This window comes from Pinus tabuliformis, chromosome 5_2 (assembly GCF_031772625.1).
Source record: "Pinus tabuliformis cultivar Carrire ecotype Pingquan chromosome 5_2, CPIR1, whole genome shotgun sequence".
Taxonomy (NCBI): Eukaryota; Viridiplantae; Streptophyta; class Pinopsida; order Pinales; family Pinaceae; genus Pinus; species Pinus tabuliformis.
Window position 1 is genome coordinate 689,919,611 of NC_142306.1, and position 20,787 is coordinate 689,940,397.

At 33.8% G+C, this 20,787-nt stretch overlaps 1 pseudogene; it reads left to right on the forward strand.

Annotated features, from left to right (window-relative positions):
- Nucleotides 1-19,311: 19,311 nt before the first annotated feature.
- LOC149160986 (zeatin O-glucosyltransferase-like) lies at nt 19,312-20,586 on the forward strand (annotated as a pseudogene).
- Nucleotides 20,587-20,787: the final 201 nt, after the last annotated feature.

A 20,787-nucleotide genomic window follows, 5' to 3' on the forward strand; every position in this document is an offset into this window, starting at 1 on the left:
CTCTATCTTTTCTTCTATTTTGTGAGCTGATTGCATAACAATTGGTATCAGAGCTTTGGATTCTAGGGTTTCGCTGCTTCAAACAGGTCATCGTGGAATTTTCGCTATAATTTTTTTCTACGACGTTTCAGAAGCTAAAATTAAAACCCATTTGAGATGAAATATTGATGAACCTTGTTTATGAATTTCAGATCTTTTCTCACTATATTTTCAGAGATATGATCCAAGGAAGTTAGGGTTTTTGCAGGCTCTCGAATTATATCTCAAACATGTGACCTGGGGAAAATCGTCATAACTTTCTCTCTGAGCATCAGATTGAAATTTAGTAAAATGGTACAGAAAGAGGACATAATGTATTTTTCTTTGTATTGGTTTTAGGTCCGAAGGTTGAAACAATGACACGTGGAACTTCGTACAAGTTTGCTCTACTGAACCAGTCTATAATTAGGTCATCGTGGGAGATTTGGAATAACTCTTTCTTGGAGAATCCAATCTTGATAAGACTTGTGGGGTTGGAATGAGGACTCAAAGGGATACCACAAGAAAAAATTTCAGACCTTGGAGATCCGCAATTATAGAGATACAACCGATTCAATATTGAGCTCCTACAAAGCCAAAAAAGGTGTGTAGTCTTTTTAAAATTTTGCATAAGTTTAGTTTGAAAAATATTTTAAAGGAATTCAAATGACATAATGAAGCATGATTATCATTAATTAATGACCAGAAGAAAGAAAATGGAAACACCTAGTAAGAAACCTAAAATCTCTAGCATGACTCATGAAGAAGAGGAAGAAATGCAACATGATATATCAAAATTACGAGACCAAGTGCAACAAATTTCACTCTCACAAAAAGTAACAGAAGCTAAGATGGATGGTTTAAAGAAAGGCGTGGAAGCTAATATGGATGGTTTAAATATTGATGTAGAAGCTAAGATGAATGGAATGGAAGCTAAGATGGATGGCATGGAAGCTAAGATGGATGGTATAGAAGCAAAACTTAAAGGCAACATGGAAGATTTGAAGATAGATTTGACAAAGTTGCTACAAGAAATGCTTACTAATGGCAAAAGGGTAGTAATGGAAACTCATGTTGAGAACAAAATAAATGTTAATCATGATTTCATAGACTCTAACGTTGTATTGAAGACTCACCATGTTCCAAAAGATTGATATAAGGAAGTTTGATGGCAAGGATCCCATAACATGGATACTACAGATGGAGCAATATTTCGATCTCCATAATGTGCAAAACACACAAAAGGTACACATTGCAACTTTATATTTGGAACCCAATCAATTTGTATGGTATCGATGGCTTTGCTCTCGTAAACAAATTGTCACTTGGGAAATTTTTACGAAATAAATGATTGCACATTATGAGGATACAAAAAGCAACACCTTTTTTAGCCAATTGATAAATCTCAAACAAAAAGGTTCAATGGTAGAGCACATTGAGGATTTCCAAAAATTGAATATAAGGGTAAAATATATTCCAGAGGAGCATAGGATTGATGTGTTCATAAGGACATTAAAGGATAACATCCAACATGAGGTTCACATTTGGGAACCTGATTCATTGGAGAAGACATTCAAGTTGGCAAGAAAAATTGAAAGCAAAATTATGGCAACAAGGAAGCCTAACAATCACAACTATAAAGATGGAAGTGTTGTTGCCCCTAGCCTTCCACTACCTACAAGGTTAACACCACAAAAATTGGAAGAAAAAAGAGCAAAAGGGCTTTGTTACGGTTGTGATAGAAAATACACTAAAGGTCGCAAGTGTGTTGAGAAGAAATTATTTTACATAGATTATGAAGAGGAAGAATAAAAGGAAAAAGAAACATCAAAAGAAGAGGATACACACCAGGAACAAATCCTAGAGAAAGAATAAATGAATCCAACCATATCTTGTAATGCATTGGCTAGAATAACCACTCCTCAAACTATCAAGATAGAAGGACATATCAAGAAGAAAAAGGTAATAATGTTGATTGATTCAGGCAGTACCCATAATTTTATTCATTGTAAGATAGCGAAGGAATTGAATTGCTTCCTGTATCCAACATGAGAGTGTCAAGTGATGGTTGCAAATAGAAGAACCATAAATTTCTCTGGAAAGTGCCATAATATCAAGTTATATATGGGAGAATATGGGTTGAATAGTCATGTTGTAGCATCCATTGTATTTAAGTTTATTTTCAGTTTTATCACAAAATGAAAGAAAAATCAAAATATGAAAGAAAAACCAGATATTATGTTATAACGGAAATAAAAGGAAATGCGTAGATTTGAAAGAAATGGTTGATTTTGTATTATTAATGGTTTTGAAAGTGATAAACCCGCGAGAAGATCTAGGCCATCCGTTCAACAGGCCATAGATCCAACAGGAGTTGCGCGGATAACATGGAGGAGGTTTATTTAGGAAATCGGATGCAATGGCATATGAAATGTAGTCTAATACATTGAAGTCTGGATCAATCGCAACCATTCATCGAAAGGGATGTGATCCGACAGATATTGCATTGAAAAGTAATCAGGTTTTATTTTTAAAATTGGACCCGATAAATCATTAATTGGCAGTTTTATTTCTTATCAGGTCCTTGTGGGAGTCAAAGGGTCATTGAAAAAACGGATGCGATAAGGTTTTGTTCAACAGGTTTAAAGTTTCATGAGTTCCGAGGGATTGGATCGTCCATTGAAGGGGTGATTGGATGGTGATTGCGTACAACTCAGGCGAATGCGATAGGTTTATGAACCATAGTTTTAATTCTTTTGAGTTCCGTGGTAACCGAAGGTTTGCCATATTTCGCGTAAATCAACCGATTTCGTTGTTTTAGAAAAATAACCAAAGTTAGAGACTAACGACTAAAATTCCAAAGGCAACAATGATTGGTCAGGTTTATTTGGGTTTCCGCCAATTAGAACACTCCCGATACATACTAGGGCCCAAGTCCACGCACGAGGTTTTGTCAAAATACAGTTTGTTGTGTTAAAACAATTTAACCATTATTAAAGCATTTATAGAGAAACTTTATCAGCAACCAAGCCACGGATTTGAAAAGCAAACAATCATCATCAATTTTCTAAATTCTGTTACTTCTTGTTATTTTATTTTCTTGAGAATGAGGTGTCTTTTACCCTCTAATGTAATATTCTGTAGTGATTTTTACTTTAGACAGTTAGTAGATAGTTAAGCAGTTTGACAGTTTTGGTGATTACCAACTGTCTCATAATGTATAAGAAGGGGAAAATTTACAAAGAAATGGTTCGAATTTTGGAGAACCTTGAGACTAGGCCACTGTATTCTTGATAAAACTGTTGATTAATGAAAGAATCAGAAGTTTTCCACACATTGTTGGGTGTGATTTTGTGACTTCTCTGTTATGTGTTATCAAATGTTTTCTTCCTTTAAGTATGGTAATGAAGCTGCAGGTCTTTATTTGCTAATGTAAATGAAGTTAAAATCCCTTAAAAGAGCGTCCTATACTTGAATTTCCTACCTTTGCAATTCTTCTAAGTTACGGATAGTAGTTTCTGTGTAAGACAACATATTATCTTTAACTTCTCCAAGTGTCACAAATAGTAGATTTTGTGTAAAACATCGTATTGTCTATGACGATTCTGTGTAAAACAACATATTGTCTATGAATTCTTCAAGCTTTCTTCATTCATCATTTATATTCAGCAATCAAATGGCATTAAGAGATTTTCATGTCACCTAAGTATTGCGGGTTTAAAACCAAGTCTTTCAGGTCCTTCATTTGAGAATACAACAAACAATTAAGTGACAAACAAGTGACAATAATTATAAACATTAAAGTCTTAAGCACAATTTCTACACAGTCAGGAAATTGGTTTCTTAAGGGACGACAAGTCCAATGCTTTCCATTCCAATGGGTGGCACTGATGTTGTAATATGAGTCCAATAGCTACAATCTTTGGGTACACTAGCTTTTAATTTTCAAGAACCTTTTTTTTTTAAAATTATGTTCGCTAGAGGTTCCCACGTCGAAATCATCTATTTATCCATATCTCCAAAAAGTCTTGGACCATCATTCCAAGGTATTTGAGACTCCCAAAGGCCTCCAACCTATTCGTGATCATGATCATGCTATTCATTTGATTCCAGGAAGTGTTCCTCCAAACATCAGGCCTTACAAATATCCCTATGCCCAAAAGAGTGAAATTGAACGTATGGTTGCAGGAATGCTAGAGGCTGGTATAATCCAACCTAATTAAAGTTCTTTCTCTGCTCTAGCATTATTGGTGCACAAGAAGGATGGATCATGGCGCATGTGTCCGGATTATAGGGAGCTCAACAAGCTCACTATTAAAGATAAATTTCCCATTCCTGTCATTGATGAATTATTGGATGAATTGCATGGAGCAATTTACTTCACCAAGTTGGACCTTCATTCAGGATATCATCAAATCATAATGAAGACTGAAGACATTCTGAAAACAACATTTAGAACTCATGAGGGTCATTATGAATTTTTGGTCATCCCTTTTGGCCTTACCAATGCAACTTCTACATTTCAAGGTTTGATGAATTCCATTTTCAAACCCTTCCTTAGAAAATTTGTGTTAGTATTTTTTGATGATATACTAATCTACAACAAGTCTTAGAAGGATCATGTTCAACATGTTGATAGAGTGCTCAAACTATTGGAGGAGAAACAATTATATGAAAAAACCTCCAAATGTTTCTTTGGAGTACAAGAGGTGGAATATTTGGGTCATATTGTATCTCATGAACGTTTTAAGGTAGACCCTAACAAAATTAAATCCATTAAGGAATGGGAAATCCCCACATCCATAAAGCATATGCGAGAATTTCTCAGGTTGATAGGGTATTATCGCAAGTTTGTTAAGAATTATGGGAGAATAACAACACCTCTAACAACATTAATGAAGAAAGTTGCATTTTCTTGGACTCCAGAAGCAACAAAAGCCTTTTAGCATCTTAAAGAGGCAATGTGCCAAGCACCGATCTTAGCCATGCCAGACTTCACAAAAACCTTTATTGTGGAATGTGATGCCTTAGGAAATGGAATTGGTGTTGTTTTAATGCAAGAAGAAAGACCCATTGCTTTCGAAAATCATCCAATCAAAGGAAAGTATTTACACAATTCTATTTATGAGAAGGAAATGTTGGCAATACTACGTGCACTTAAGAAATGGCGACCTTACCTATTGGGAAGACACTTCAAGGTAAAAATGGATCATGATAGTCTTAAAATATTTTTTAAAACAAATATTATCTTTAGAAGAGCAGCAAAGATGGGTCACAAAGATGTTGGGTTATGACTTTGAAATCATCTACAAAAAAGGGAAGCAAAATATTGTTGTAGATGCACTCTCAAGAAAGGATGAGGATGTGGAAGCATTGCTTTACACTATTTCTATTATCCAACTACATTGGATAAATGAAGCAAGGGATGAATGGAAGAACGACGATGAAGTGTGGGCACTCATTCAAAAGTTACAACAAGACCTGAGTACATTTGATACATTTAGTTGGAAAAATGATTCGTTATGGTACAAAGATCGCTTATACCTTTGTAAGAATTCCCAACTCAAACAAAATATTCTTATGGACTTGCACACCTCTCCCTTAGGAGGGTACTCAGGATTTTTAAAAATTTACCACAGGGTTAAGAAGAATTTTTTTGGGATGGCCTTAAATATGTTATTCAAATGTTTGTGGTAGAATGTTTGGTTTTCCAACAAAATAAAGTTGAAACAATTAAGACCCCAGGTCTATTACAACCTTTATCTATTCCAAGTCAAAAATTGGAGGAGGTTGCAATGGATTTTATCACAGGTTTACCCAAGTCCAAAGGAAAGAGTGTCATCATGGTGGTAGTTGATAGACTTACCAAGTATGCACAATTTTGTGCATTATCTCATCCCTTTAAAACCAGTACAGTTGCTACTGCATTTATGGAAACAATTCAAAAGCTACATGGAAACCCAAAGATTATTGTAAGCGACAAAGATCCCATTTTCACTGGAAATTTTTGGACAAAATCATTTTCTTGTTTGGGTACTCAATTAGCTCATAGCTCATTGTATCATCCTTAATATGATGGGACAAAATCATTTTCGAACAAATGTTTGGAAGGATATCTTTGTTGCTTTGTATATGATAAATAGGCACAATGGGTCAAATGGTTGCCTCTGGCTAAATGGTGGTATAACACTTCCTTCCATAGTGCAACAAAAATGACCCCATTTATGGCACTTTATGGATATCATCCACCGTCCATCACATCATATTTAAGAGAAAATTCTAAGTTTCAAGCAATGGAAGATCACATCGAGCATCAACAACAAGTTGTCAAACCCTTAAAGGATAACCTCACTTTCGCACAAAATAGAATGAAACAACAGGCATATCAACATTGCAGTGAAATAAGTTTTCATGTAGGTGACTGGGTATTTTTACGACTACAACCATACAAACAAATGTCCCTCAAGCAAGCTAAGAAGGTTAATAAATTATCACCAAAGTATTATGGTCCATACAAAGTGTTGCAAAAGATTGGTACTGTGGCATACAAATTGGAGCTTCCTACAACTTCCCGAGTGCATCCAATTTTCCATGTTTCATGCTTAAAGAAGGTTATAGGTGACAAGCTCCCAGTTCAAACAATATTGCCAGAACTTCACGAGGAAGGAAAAATCATATTGGAACCTGACGCAGTCACAAAAACCAGAACTCGACAACCAAAATCGATCAATTTCAAAGTATCTCATCAAGTGGAAGAACTTACCTTCTGAAGATTTCACATGGGAGGATGAGAATTTTATATAGAAGCATCCAGAACTACTCAAGCGTTGAGGACAACACTTTTCTGAATGAGAGGGGCATGTTAGGCCCCTATAATACTGGTGTATTCCCTTATTATTATTGTAATTATATCCCCTTATTGTTATTGTTGTGCCCATGTTGTCCCCATATTGTTATTATTGTGCCCCATAGAAGCCCACTATTGTTATTGTTGTGCCCTTAAATTATTATTGTTATGTCAGCTTGACTATATTGTGACCCATTAGACTCATATATATAGAAAGGAGGTCTTGTCATTTGTATCATCCAAGAATTGTTCATTTGTGTAATGTCAAGGAGGTTGCCCTTTCGAGGAGGCTGATTTTGAAGTCGTTTCACTATCTTTTCTTCTATTTTGTGAGCTGGTTGCATAAAACTTGCTTTGATTACATGTGTTTAATAGATTTAATGTGAATCTTTATGATTTCTATAGAATTGTGTGATGTTAATGGTATAAATTGTTATTTCTTATTTCTTTCATTACAGTTGGCTAATATTGTTGATTCTATTATAAGCATCACATTTCGATTTGAATGCATTGGGATCATTACTATGTGTTAAGGGCCTTGCTTGCATGTGTACTAACCCATGGATCTACTAGAGGGTTGAGAAATACCCATAGGACTCGGATCTATAGTTCTCTTAATTGAATGGTTTGTTTATCTTTTTCAACATAAGCGTGAAGTGATTGTTAATTTTTATTGTTACTGGACCCTGTTACATGATGATGAATACAATTGTTTTTTATATTTGTGAGTATTGAATATTTGTGTATCAAGCAAAGTGTTAATTGTGTCTAGTAGAAAGTAATCATTGATTGAAAGCTGCAACATGTGATCAAATTTACCTATAAGATCTAATCCTGCATATATTGTGCGGGTGCCTCAACAACTTACAAGCTACGACTGATAATTTAATGAACTCACAATTTAAGAAATTAATTTTCCTGTCATGCCACATGATAGAATCTTGTTGAGGTGGAAAGAGATAAATGGTTAACTTCAAGAGGGCTTAACTTTCAATCTAAGAGTTAGATTGAGATAAAATTTATATCATCAGAAAACTTTTGTTGAGCTGGATGTGATGGTGTTATCCAAAGTTAATTCCACTAACTTTGAGGAAGAAGGAGATTTTGTAACCCCATTCCATAATGATACCATGGAGGTTGGGTTAATTAAAAGTAACACCTCTCTTCAGCTTAGAATTTCCATTGGGAAAGGAGGGAGTGTTATAGGGAATGCATTAATCTTGTAATATATTATTTCTTTTTAGAGTGAAAAAATTTAATATGAATTTTGTGAAAATTTTGCTATGGTCATTGTTCTACTGTGATCAAAGTTTTTTTGAATGGTAAATGGCGCTCTAGGAGTTTACTTTATCTCTAATTGATATCACAACAGTGATTTCTTGTTTTATTAAATTCCATTAAGATGTAATATGAAGGGAGCAATTTTCCACAAGAATAAATAAATCATTTAGGAGATATGTAGTGAGGGTTTATCATTAAGATTAAGAAGGAAAAAATAAATTTCATACATCTCAGCATGATGAGCTCAATAATAATTAAACTCTCATAGTTAAGTTGCAATATTTGAATTTTGGAATTCTTTGATCTCACAATATTCATCAACATCATAATAGATTGGGGATAAATTTGTCAAGAACAAGAGTGGAGTTATGCCTAACCTATTGTGACTTATATGGTACATGTCACCATATGGTTGTCTCCCTACGTGTAGCCCAAAACATTTTTGCACCCAATCATCAGGTCTAGTGGTATAATAAACACTCAATGAAGACAATGACATGGAAGCATTCTACCACTCGAAAGATTTCTACATAACATGGAGAATAAATATTGCATTCAACTACTTTTTATCATATCCCTTTATAATATAGGTTATACAATAGTTTAAATTAAAATCCAATTTATAATAAAGATGTTAAAAGATGTTCCCTTATGACTAGGGTCCAATATTTCCAAACTTTCAAACCTTATTGTAATTTATTTTTATAAAAAAGTAGCTATGTGTAGTTTTTGACAACCTAGAGAAGCTATTGAAATAACAAAGCATCCAAATAATTTAAACAAGAATAATAAACAAAAGGTTATTTGGTGCGGGTTTAATTTATTCCAACATCACAAGAATCTTATAAATAGATAACGGATCAGCAATTCACAAACTGAAATGAAGGTGACTTTGTGTTTGTTCTTTTGTGTTTTATTTCCTCAATAAGAGTTATATTGCTCTTATTAATCATATAATATGACGATTTGAGGTCCATTTCAAACTAACTTTGGTCGTGAAGATGCCACTACACCTACAAAAATAATTATCTAATTATATTCTATCTATCTTCCTGTAACCATTGTAATAACAAGTACTAAGTGTATCCATTCGACATATTTTCCCTTAATTTGAAAATTTATACGTTATTTTTGGTGAGAATAGATATATTAGGGGTGGGGATGAATGTGCAGTTGTCCTATTATAGAGTTATGTAATGTGCATTACCATGTGGTTATCTCCTACATATATTGTTAAAGTCTATGAACTAATGTAGATTTTTTCCATATGATCAACACAACATGAATCTACTAACATGACATTGCCATATCATGCCAAATTTTTCTATGTACCATAGTAGGGTAAACATCATGTAGCTTTCCACTGTGTAATGGATTTATCACTTTCTTATTATTTTCTCAAGTCAAATATACATTGCACCAAAATTCCATTAAAACTACCCATTACTTTGAGCATGGTGTAACACCCCACCCCACTTTTACCACTTTTACAAGCTCACCAGGATAAACATGAGTTGCAAGTTATTATGCATGACCCAAAATCCAAGATCCAGTTATGGAAATGGGGTCCACTTGTCCAAAACCTTCTGCAACACTCAAGGACACATGATCACACTGACATCAGACAATCTTTCCCTGATGATCACTTTCCCTGAGCATAGGCCACTCTTCAACCTAGCTTTACAACCTAACTGCATGCATGAAGGCTTGCCAGCACGGCCAGAGGGCTCCAGCCACATGGATAGCCTTCCTTCAGTGCGACTATGGCTGAAAATTCCTTGAACTGAGAGTGCAACCACGAACACTGCTCCAAATTTTTAGGGCTAGCTTACAGGGCAATTGCCAAAATCTATCAAAAACTTTCTAGAACTCTGTCAATGATAATTACAAGTTTGCATATTTTATTCCTAGGCTTAGATATTTCCCAATATTTCCCAACAAATATGAATCATTTATACGAACGCTTGGTAAACATGGTATTTGTGGGTCATGAATGTATAATTGTTCACTGTTTCATTAGTTTCATCAGATGTTCATCAAGAAGGCTTACTGCTCTCTCAGGCTAGCTGCAACAAACACTTATTAGCTCATGCATTCATATAACTATTCAATAGCTTGTCAAACCATGAGCAAGATCAATGACAAGATCATATCATATAATAATAAGTATACCATGCATGTAACCAACATTTAACCAGAATGAAGCCATGGAAAAGTAGTCATATAATCACACATTAACCATAAATTGTGTTCATTGGTCTCAATAAAGAATAACACATAATAACATATCCATAGTTCCAACTAAGTCAGGGACTTCCACATACCACCCGACCATAGATTGGGTTGAACCAAATATTTCTTTCATCCAATCACCCCCGTGCCATATTCCAAGCATGAATGTGGGATCACATGGGATAAACCAAAGCATAACCATATAAAGAATCCATAGGAAACCACCTCCACCCTCATTCCACAATGATTTCACACAATATTGGGTCTAGAAATCACCAAAACAAATACAAGCTTGGATGCCTAAGAATTTCTTCACCATACCCAGAGGAATTTATCTGTCTCCACCCAATTGTTAAGAGTTTCCTAGAGAAAACCATCTCCACCCTCAACCCTTGGGATTTTCTTGAGACCACCTCAACCAGGATCCAAAATCTACCGGCAATCCAAAGCTCAACCAAATAGAGAACCCACAACATCATGACTATCCATGAAATGGCATAGGAAAGACTATACATCATGGGCAATCTAGTAAAATATCCATGCCAATGACAAAAAATGACCAATAAACCAATGCATGAACCATGCATTCAAAACCCAACAAGATAATCAAACATGCACATTGTTACCTACAAAAATCCTCCTGTTGGATACTCTTTCTCTGCTCAATTTCTCCCCTTTTTTATTGTTGTCTAAGTCTTCCTCTTGGATGCCACACTAAGTCCTATTCTGATGCTTGCTTTCCTTGTTTGTTCCCTGCTTGTCTCTTCCTTGTGTCCAAGTGTTCCCAAGTGTTACCTCTTGTTGTAGTGTTCTCTCTCTCCTTTTTCCTCAAAGAGAATGCTAGAATAATGTCCCTCCAATTTATTTTTCTTTTTCTTTTCCTTTTCCCCCATTTTCCCTTACATGCATATTCTTTTACTATTTTCTCCCTTTCTTGTCTCTTCCTCTTCCCCACCTACTGAAATGGAATTTCTTTCATTTTCTTTTATTTCTTTTGCACCTTGCCACATGTCCTTACTATCCTGTAATAAATAATTTCCATTTATTGCCCTTTTCATCTTTCTAATGCCAATGAAAATTTCCATAGCCAATAAATAAATGATTAACCACAAGTAATTTTTTTCCCCTCGTTCAACTTAGAATATGTGTCCCATGACCTTGTTTTGATTTATTTACATGGAAACTTAACCCGAGGCTGTTACAAATGAGAACACGTCATCAATTAATAGGTTGTCAAAAGAGCCATGATTCATCAAATTTTTAAGAATGAGTAAGGAAAGGTCGCACTAAAAAATAAGGGAGTAACTTTATGAGTAAACAGACCGATGTCCATTTTTGCAAAAGAATTCTCCCAAATCTACTAGGAATTTCATTAGAGGTCATAGTTCTAGATGATTGATAGGACTTAAACCATGTAGCCTTTGCTCTTGAATATTCTAGCTCATTTTAAATTACCTTGATTGTTAAAATTTTGAAAAAATGAATGAATTAAGGCAGAACTTTGCCTTGTTGAAAAAAGTAGACTAGCTGAAAAAGTTGATCTTGTGCCCTTATTAGCTCACTCCAAAATTATATATAATTAATAGTGGTTATATGATAAGATTTAGAAGCCCAAGGAGTTAAATCAATTGATTTTTGCTAATGTTCTTGGGCATTTGGTTAATTTCACATTGATAAGTGCCCAATTCAAATCATCCCATGTGACATGCACTAGTTTATGCTCTCAAGTTCATTAGAGATTCTATACATGAACATGGAGAAGAATCCTTTAGATTTCCTATTATGATCCTTAATGAATTTGAAGATGATTCACAAGCAGATACCCAAGAAATTATAGAAATGTCCCTTTAATTCATTTAATTATAAACTCTTAAAGTAGGGCAACATTATACAATAATCCTTTAATGGAAGGATAAAGTCTTGTTCATGTGCTTCTGTAGGGACAACCTCTACATGAGAAACACTTCAATACAATGAAAATTCTTGACACATTTTGTAAATAGGATCATCCTTATTTATAGTTATGGAGCAAACCCTAACCTCAACTACTAGTAGCCTCTACATGAATGACTAGGCCATATTACGTTTATTGAAATATAACTACCCAATAGGCACTATTTATAATAATTAACTTAGTGGACCCAATCTATATTACATTAAATGGCCGCCATACGTGTCCTTTCATGAAAGTTATTGTCTTCATTTGAGCTAAAAATTTCCATAATAGTTTCCACCATAAGGATGGTTCATTTTGTACCTCATTAGAAAACATTGTTTTATATCTTAACTTGGTAGTATATGTGCCCAATGAAGGATTTTTTTTACCATACTAGTGAATCCACTTATTTTCTAGTTCTCACATGTCCTCTAATTATGACATTTACATATTGATTCCACTAAATTGGATGAATTCCTTTTAGACCCACAATAATGGTTATCAACCATCCTCGTTTCCAAATATTTATGTTCCCAGGATATGCAACTTGAGACAATGTGTAAATCTATCTTCCATGTAATATGTTTAGTATTTCACTATTAACGATTTAAAAAAAAAATCATTATTTTTCCTATTAACTAAATAATTAATTTCTTTTCTATTTAAGGTCGACCAATGCTCACATGTTTATCATTCAATATTCTCTGGTCCCTGATGATGTTGAAACATTGGACAAGATATTAATCCTAAACACAGTTCCATCCGAAAATTTTCTTCAATTTGAATGAATTTCCACAACCAACCCATGGATTAGCTTCTAGTCTTACATGTTCCCCTTTGCCAATATTCTATTTTAGCAATTGCCCGCAACTGAAAAAGTTTACACCATTACTTTTTATAATGCTAAATCATTATTAAAATATTTGTTTAGTTTCCTTGTCTAATCAATCATGAAAGAAAGTTGTATATATTTTCTGACAAATAATCTATTCCAAAAAAAATCCTCACATATTAATCTTCACACATTTTCCTCATATATTAATTTTCACACACTTTTACATATAATATTTTTGAATTTATTTATTTTTAAACCTATCCATATACTTTGGTTTCGATCCATGAGTTCATTTAACACACATTCCTCCTCATTTTGCAATCACTCTTACTAAAAATGAAAATGAAAATATGCTAATAAATATAGATTACTTGAAATATAAATTTAATTGGAGTAATTTATTCTCTTACCTAACCATCTATCACAAACTCTCCCTTTTATTAGTGACTCGGTCGCAATCTTTCATCTCAAATCCATTTGATTTTCATAAAAACCCTTAGTTAATCCCCATGTAAATCTATATTCTCGAATGAAAAATCTGGCTGAACCAACCTTTTTAGATCCTCCTCTGTTATATTATCAGACATTTGTAGATTTTATCAGACTCACGTCCATTCCCATAGCAATACAATAAGTATCTAAAGTTTATTTTGTGTTTAGATTATCAATTATCAATATAAACACTATAATTTTATTACCTATAAAATTATTTTAGTATATTTTATTTCATTATATGTAGTATAAAATTTATATTATTTTTTTAATAGTAATTGTAGTTTTGTATTTTATTTTATTTTGATTTTTATTTAAATTAAGAAAAATGTATTTCTGAAATTTGATTATACTATCATAAATTTATCTTAAATTTAGATTTACCAAGTGTTAAAAGAGATCAAGTTCAAAGATAAGATAGAACTACGCTGGTATTCTTGCATTCCATAAATAATTTTTTCAAGCCTTTAAATATGTTTCATCATAATAAATACCATAGATTTGTAAAACACCATCCGTAAACCCATCAAATGATTAATTCAAATTTTAATATATATATATATATATATATATATATATATATATATATAAAAGGCTATATTACATAAGAATATCATTGATAAAACCATGGGTTGTCAATGATTTAAATAAATTTATTTAATTTAATTTAATTTTAAATAATTTAACCTCTCTAATTTTAATTTTTGCACCTTTATTTTGAGCGAGTCAAATCTATTTAATTTAATTTTAAATAATTTAACCTCTCTAATTTTAATTTATGCCTTTATTTTGAGCGAATCAAAATATTTACATAGAATGACAAAACATTACACCATCTCTTCCATACTAAACTAAAAAGTACCTCTTAAATTAATTTAAAAATTAAAAAAATAAATAATTTATAAATATAAATCAATAATATTTTATAAACCAAATTTTATTTATTTATTTTTCCATAAAATCAAATTAACACTTTATTCATTTATATTAGTTTAATACAAATTCAACAAAAATATATAATTACTTTAAATTTTATATTAATGAACTCCCCCACGACGGGTGCTTCCTCCAGCCATCTGTCACAAGAATGTTGAAGATGTGCAGATCTAGTGGCCATCTGGCGCATCACATAAATCCTCCAGCAAGCTGACATGCTTCGATTAACTCTCACGTGATGAATGTATTTACTAGTTTCAATGAATCTGTATTATTATAAGTATTTAAACCCAAAGCTTTTGATTACTGACCTGTGGACTTAATTAATTGTGTCCCACTTTTGATCATTTCCTATTATGAAATAATCTTATTTTAAGGTGATAATTAAGTATTTGTAAATATTGTGACGATTTTTGAGGAATCAAATTTTATTTCAAGTAAATGAAGATAAAGGGTATATATTTACATTAGTCTAGATCTATTTTAGCCTCAAATTTATCAAGTATTGAGAGGAATCAAATTACTCGCTGTGCAAATTTTTTCTCAAATTTCACACTCAAAAATGAAGTTTGTCACTCGAGAGATTTGATCTCTCTCAGTGTTTGATAGATCTAGGGGTTAAGATAGATCTAAATTAGATTCAGTCGTGCACAACTACAAAAAATTTGTCTAATATATGATAATTCTAATCATTTTAATTATGTTATATATGTCTAAGATTAATGTCATGAATTATTTCTCTTCTACAACTCATGCACATTAGGCCTATATTTATATTAAACACCTGAATTCTAACATATGATTCTGCACACAAATGACATATTTGAACTTGAGCTAATCAATAAATCTTGTCACAAAATTTTTGATGTGCAATATTCATATCAGCGAGAGTTACGGGTTGAGTTTGGGCATAGATATCTTTTAAACATATTTTTTCTTATGATTTTCTTTTGCATCTTCTACTATGTCTGAGTTGGTTGAATATTGTTTTCTTTGTTAGTACACTCTTTGTTCTTAATCTTTTTGTTTCCCCTATTTTCCCTGTTCTTCAATTGTCATTTGCCCTACCTTTTTTGTCAATTTCTTCTTCATTGTGCATTTTCTTGTATTCTTTACTCTTGACACTATTCAATTGTCATTTGTTGTGCCCTTCTTTGTCGATATGCTCTTTGATATTCTCTTTGATATGCTTTTTATGATTCAATTTTTTCCTTCATTTGTCTTGTTGTTGTTTAATTATCATTTGTTGTGATTATGTTTGTTGATCTACTCTTTGCTTCTCTATTTGTTGTTGACACTCCTCAGTAACTACCATTTCTTATGCCTTTCTCTATCAACTCGCTCTTTGTTGTTCATTTCTATTTAATATGAATCTTGGTTGATGATTATTTTAACACATAAATCAATGTCCAACATCAATAATTACTTTGTGCATTTATTGAAATCAATGGACATTGTTAATTTAATTACTTTGAAAATAATACACATCATCCATCTATTCACATCAGATCACAAATTAACATCTAAATTGAAATCAATTAATCTTTAGTTGTCATTTCTTGCGTCTTTTTCCGTCGACTTGCTCTTTGTTGTTTATTTATGTTTAAGATGGTTCTAGACTAATTATTAAGATGGATCTAGGTTCTTTGTTATTTATTTCTATTTAATATGGATCTAAGTTAATGACTATTGTAACACAAAAATCAATGTGCGTCGTTAATAATTACTTTGTGCATCCATTGAAATCAATGCACACTATTAATCTAATTACTTTGAAACCAATGCACATTGTTCATCTAGTACATTAGATGAGAAATTAACATCCACACTGAAATTAATGCATGTAGTGCAAACAATCAAATAGGATTAGAAATCAACGTTTATGCTAAAATCAATATATCAAGTGAAACCAATCAAATATGATTAGAAACCAACATCTGCACTAAAATAAATGTGTCAAGTGAAATCAATCAAATAAGATTAGAAATCAACATTTACATTGAAATCAATGCATCTATTTAAGTAAAACAACAAAATATTAATGTCAGCCTTCACCTCTTTTTCTATCATTTAGATGTTTATTCCCAACAAACACTTCATGAATTCAACCATCTCTCAAGCTACAATAAGGGTAAATTGGATAGAAATGTCTAATTGGATCCTCAATGGTAACCTTCACCTAACTTAATAAGATATAATATATCTACATTATATTAAATCTATTATCATAATATCATGAATACTTATAATATGATAATTGTTATAAATAATCATTATATAACGTAATCAATAATATATATTGATAAGTGTGAATCATCATTTGTTTGCACTTTAAGTATATAAATTAATAAATAATAAATAATTATTATTTTATCTTATATGTATTTTATATATAAGATTTTTATGGTTAAAATGGTTGTGAAGTGAAGTAACCATCAACCTTGAGGGTTAGCATAATTGGTAAGTCCTTGATGTTAAAACACATTTACTATTGAGAGGCCACATGTTCAATTCTCTTTACACCCTCAGAGTTAGGCTTCGTGGTTGAGCCGACAGGAAGTGATTCCTTTAGGTGGATTTGTGTGATACAAATATTTTGTGGAAGTAGCAGTCACCGATCTGTAGCAAGTGATTCCTCTAGGTGGATTTGTGTGATACAAATATTTTGTGGAAGTAGCAGTCACCGATCTTTAGTAGCAGTCATCGCTCTTTTGTGTCATACATATATTTTGTGGAAGTAGCAGTCACCGACTTCCTTTAGGTGGATTTGTGTGATACAAATATTTTGTGGAAGTAGCAGTCACCGATCTGTAGCAAGTGATTCCTCTAGGTGGATTTGTGTGATACAAATATTTTGTGGAAGTAGCAGTCACCAATCTTTAGTAGCAGTCATCGCTCTTTTGTGTGATACAAATATTTTGTGGAAGTAGCAGTCACCGACTTCCTTTAGGTGGATTTGTGTGATACAAATATTTTGTGGAAGTAGCAGTCACCGATCTGTAGCAAGTGATTCCTCTAGGTGGATTTGTGTGATACAAATATTTTGTGGAAGTAGCAGTCACCGATCTTTAGTAGCAGTCATCGCTCTTTTGTGTGATACAAATATTTTGTGGAAGTAGCAGTCACCGATCTTTAGTAGCAGTCATCGTTCTTTTGTGTGATACAAATATTTTGTGGAAGTAGCGGTCATCGATCTTTAGTAGCAGTCATCGCTCTTCAGGGTCTAAACTAAAAAAACCATCAAATTTTTACTTCTATCTATTTTTATACTAAGAAATACTTAAATATCTTCAGTAGCAGTCATTTATACTAAGAAATACTTAAATATCTTTAGTAACAGTCATCGATCTCTAGGGTCTGTGAACTAAAAAAAACCATCAAATTTTTACTTCTATCTATTTTTATACTAAGAAATACTTAAATAATAGCGGTTAGTAACTTTTGGTAAGTATGCTTAATTACATACAAATCTTATCTATTTTGGTGGAAAGACTTGCATAAAGTATGATGAATTGACATTTAAATATTTATACTCATTTATGAACACTACATGATCTCCCAATACTAAGCAATTAAATTACTCAACCAATATATATTATTATATATTAAATTTAATATTATATTAAAATATTAATATAATAATATTAAACTCAATAATATTAATATTAAATTTAATATATTAATATTATTCTTAAAACTAGGTTTAAATTAAAGCTTTCCATCGTAAATTATTAATATATATTAAATTTAATATTATATAAGTTAATATTATAATTTGATAAAAAATTATAATCTCAAATAACATAATAGTAACCCTTCATAACCTGTTGCCTTTTGACGGTCCAGTAACGATAGTAACCCTTCATAACCTGGTGCCTTTTGACGGTCTAGTAACGATCGTGACATAGTGAATTCTGAGTCTAGAATCTGATCATTCGACATATTGTGGATACGACATTAAATATAGTCTCCAAGACCAAAGTCTATTTCCACAAATATAAATCCATTAATGCTTTCCCTTACAGTCCCATCACTCATCCTTAACGTCATCTTACAATCCCATCACTCATCCTTGACATCATCTTTCAATACCCGCCGTCACCGTCCCTTACAATACCCATCATTACCCATCATTATTGCATACATGCTATGGCATGCTACTCCCAAAAAAATCCGGTAACCCACGCGAGCTTTCAGGGAAACATGATTGATGTAACTGCCCGTCTGCATGGTTCGAATTGATGCTGCCTGCCTCCACTGCAGCTCGCTCTATTAATGGCATTTAATCGAGGGTACTTATTCATGGCGATTCCTATTTCCACCTCCATAGCAAAGTTAATGCTATGGAGGTACCCCTCTGACAGCCCCCATACAGCATCATCGACCATGCCCCATCGACCATGCATCATTAACTGTATCCGTCTCCGGCATCCCTCTCCGGCTGCCCATCGACGCCCCTGTTCCCGAGCAGCTCCGTAGCTCTGACTCCCATTAATGCACATCGCCTGGATATTTGTTGCGGCAACAGTCCCTCTATTTCAAATTTCAGATTTGAGTTTTGAGCGGGATGCACCTTTGTATACGATACATATACGATTGAATTTTGAAAACCCTCCCAACTTTGAAATTTGAATTTCAATGCGCGCTCAAATTTTTGGAATGAACTGATGACGGAACCATTGTTGGGTTTCCACCATGGTTTTTGCATTACATTCGCCCAGCGCTGACGTTTCATGAAGTTTGTGGTGAAAGTATCAAAACGTTTCTGAACGAATGCCTCCGCCTCCTCCTCCTGGTTTGAGGTCCCAATCCCCGCCGTGGATGAACGGGGTCGAGGACTGCGTGGAAATTTTGGTCAACACACGCTGGGAGCTGGAGTTTCCGTTCATCGAATACACAGAAAAGGAGATAGAGAAGCCCATCTGGGTAGCAGGACCTTTTCTGCCCTTCTCCTCTTTCTGGAATCAGTCAGAACCATGTACTGCTATAACGCATGATAGCGCCATCCGCAACAGGAAGAGCAATATCGATGAAGACCGATGTCTGGAATGGTTGAATTCCAAGGCGCTTGTATCAGTTCTCTACGTTTCTTTCGGCCGCATAGTCTGTCCCTCCGATGAAGAGATGACAAAGCTCGCTCTTGGATTGGAAGCTGCCCAGAAGCCATTCATTTTGGTTTTACAGAACCATCGCCGTCCTCCTCCTCGTCATCCTGATCATCGTCCTCATGATCATCAGGATAGTAATGGCGGAGGAGGAGAGTACGTGCTTCCAGAGGGCTTCGAAGGTCGAATCGAGGGATTGGGTTTGATAATCCGTGGTTGGGCGCATCAGCTGCTCATACTCTCTCATCCCTCCACGGGACGATTTCTCTCGCACTGTGGATGGAATTCCACTGTCGAAAGCATCATCCAGGGCGTTCCTATCTTGGCATGGCCCACTAGAGGAGATCAGCATTACAATGCCAAAATGCAGGTTAATCACCTCTAGGTTGCTGCCATGATCGACCGGCCAACCCAGGATGGACGGATGAGCAGGAAGGAAATTGGCAATGGAGTGACGTTGTTGATGGATAGCGAGCATGGAGTCCAAATGAGAGAAAGAGCAGCGTCTCTTAAACTCAAGTTGGGCTCTAGCTGCCCCTCATCTTCTGAAGCAGTATTAGACACGTTTGTTAATCACCTTTTATCGAATCAGTCTGAAGTTCTTGAAAGGAACATAATTGTGTAGTGCTGAAGTTATCACAATGAAATGAGCGGAGGCCCTAGAATAAAATGCCCAACGTGCAGGTGCAGAAATTGGGAAAACAATGAAATGGGAGGAGGCCATATATTGTTCACCCATTTTACTGATGTAAAGGTTGTGATGTGGGACCTGCATCATAATGCCCAGATGATTTTGCAATGAAGTTTTGGTTGCGAATTCAACTTAAAGAGGCTTTACAATTTCATTATATGACCGAAGAATGTGATATTATGTTTCTCAATTTCATTATTCTACAGAACGATGTGATTTTATTGTGCATCATTCTTGACGTTTAACCTCTACACAATTCTATTTTTCGAAGGCATATCTCTTCCTCGACGTACCCAACAATATGGTTTCATTCAATCCTATAGATTTTGATTAAATATGCGGTGAAAATGAATTGTATTAGTTTCACTAGTACAAGGATTGATTTGAATTATTCAAATCGATTTATTTCTCTAA